The sequence below is a fragment of the Triticum dicoccoides genome, chromosome 5B (assembly GCF_002162155.2).
Source record: "Triticum dicoccoides isolate Atlit2015 ecotype Zavitan chromosome 5B, WEW_v2.0, whole genome shotgun sequence".
NCBI classification, from domain to species: Eukaryota; Viridiplantae; Streptophyta; class Magnoliopsida; order Poales; family Poaceae; genus Triticum; species Triticum dicoccoides.
In genome coordinates, this window is record NC_041389.1 from 302041592 (window position 1) to 302043781 (window position 2190).

The following is a 2190-nucleotide window of genomic DNA, read 5'->3' on the forward strand; positions in this document are numbered from 1 at the left end:
TCGGAGTGAGGTGGCCGGCAAGGACGGACATGTCCGGCATAGCGGAGACGCGTCCGGTGGCGCGGGGAGGGATTTGATCTAGGGTTAGGGGTGGTTTTGCCTGAAATTTCGGGGGAGAGTGGTTTTATATAGGCAGAGGGAGCTAGGAGACTCCAAATGGAGTACGGTTTTCAGCCACGCGATCGTGATCGAACTACCGAGAGCATGGAGGGGGTTTGGATGGGCTCATGGGCTGATATGAAAGGGTATTGGGTTGCACACAAAAGAGGCCTTTGCGGCTACCCGGTTAACCGTTGGAGCATCAAACGACCTCCAAATGGCACGAAAATTGACAGGCGGTCTACCGGTGGTGTACAAAGGCCGCTTGGCAAACCTCGATCCATTCCGAGAATGTTTAATACCCGCTCACGAAAAGACAAGAAGGGGACGCCGGATGACATAGGAGTGTCGGATTGCAAAACGGACAACGGGGAAAATGCTCGGATGCATGAGACGAACACGTATGCAAAATGAGATGCACATGATGACATGGCAAAATGCAACACGCAAGAAAATGACATGGCAACGACGGCGAATAGCTGGCGGACACCTGGCGCAGCGAATCCGGGGTGTTACAGCTAACCATGGGTCGCAGGAGGTATAGGTCGCCGCAGCAGATGGCTGCCCCAATGCTGCAGCCTCTTACCCCTCGGGAGGAGGGCACCGGGGGCTGCAGGAGAGGGGCCGAGATCCGGGTTCATCCCCGCGGCGCTCGGCGCAAGGCGTTCTCAGGAGGTAGGCCCTCTGCCGGGGAGGTGCCTCAGGGCCTACCCCCGGCAGAGGACCCGTGGTCGTCGGGAGAACCGCTGGCGACCGCTCTACCCCATTGGCGTCGTCCTTGGTCTCCGGCCGCCATCAATGAAGGTAGAGTGTGGCACAAGGCGGGGCCCTCGTTTGGCGATATGAAGAAAGGCCGGTACCTGTGAAGAAGGCCCAGTGCCTGTGAAGCTCGCCGCCCCGTGACAGTCTCACGTAATAATGAGTGGGGCTGTACATGCCCAGGAGTCTCCGGAGAGCCGCCCTCGGGCCTCGGGGGCTCCCGCCCACGCCCAGTGGGCAGCACTTAGCTCCGCACTGGTGAGAAGACGTCCAAGACTAGACTAGGTGTCAGACGCGGCTTTTTGCCTTTTGCCTTTTCCTCTGTTGTCAAGGTTCTTCGATTCGAATTTAAGTTGGATTTGAGATTGCGACTTGCGTGTGTTTGGGGAAGGGGTGTTTAGTCTCGTTCGAGCAAATCTCTCGTATTTTGGTTTCGGCTTTACATCCAGAGAGGACGTCAGCTGCCTCCCCTCACGAGTCCCTCGTGAGCCGGGCCGGGCCAAGCACGTCTACAATCCAGACCACTGTCGCTATACCCTCTCAGGAGGTTCTCTCCACACGATCAATGGGTTCACCCAGAAGGCACTCGAGGCGTTGCGGCTCCTGCAGGCTCGCTCGGGACCCGTCCGGGTCATAAGGTAAACAGGTCAGCTGCCCCATCGCAAGGCCGGAAGCTCAGCACAAGCCCGCACGCGGAGTTACGTTTACAAGGATAATGATTGCAAACCTTTACATGAGGGGCTCCCCCTCCCAAAATTCTCTCACAATCTTCAGGGCCGAGCCCGAACCTTTTTCATACAGGATAAACAGTGGCGACCTACGGTCGATCGGACATATCACTCACCACGTCTTCTGGAGCGCCTCCGGAGGCGTCGCTGGCGTCACTGACGTTGTCACCACCCCCGCCATCACCTTCATCAACACCAGGCTCGTTCACAACACCACCTTCATCGGCGGCCACGATCACGCCATCGTCATCAGATGCAAAGGCCCTGACGAGGGCATCCACATTGTCCTCCACCCAATGCGCCAGATCGCCCCGGATGGCCACAGGCACCGGTGCGGTGGTGGCATCAAAATCAAAGTGGGGATCCCTGTCCTAAAGATAGCTGAAGACACGGGAGAAGGTGCGCCCAAGCAAGGCTCGTCTCCTCTCCTCGACAAGCCAGCGGGCCCTATCAGAGCGGGGCCCCAGCCGTGTTACCACGTCCGTGAAGAACCGGAGGTTGCCAGCGTAGTTGATCACACGAGGCTCGATAACAGCCTCCTCGCAAATGTTGTGCAGGGCCGCATTGGCCCTTTCCCTGAGCGTCCAGAGCATGGGGGCATGCT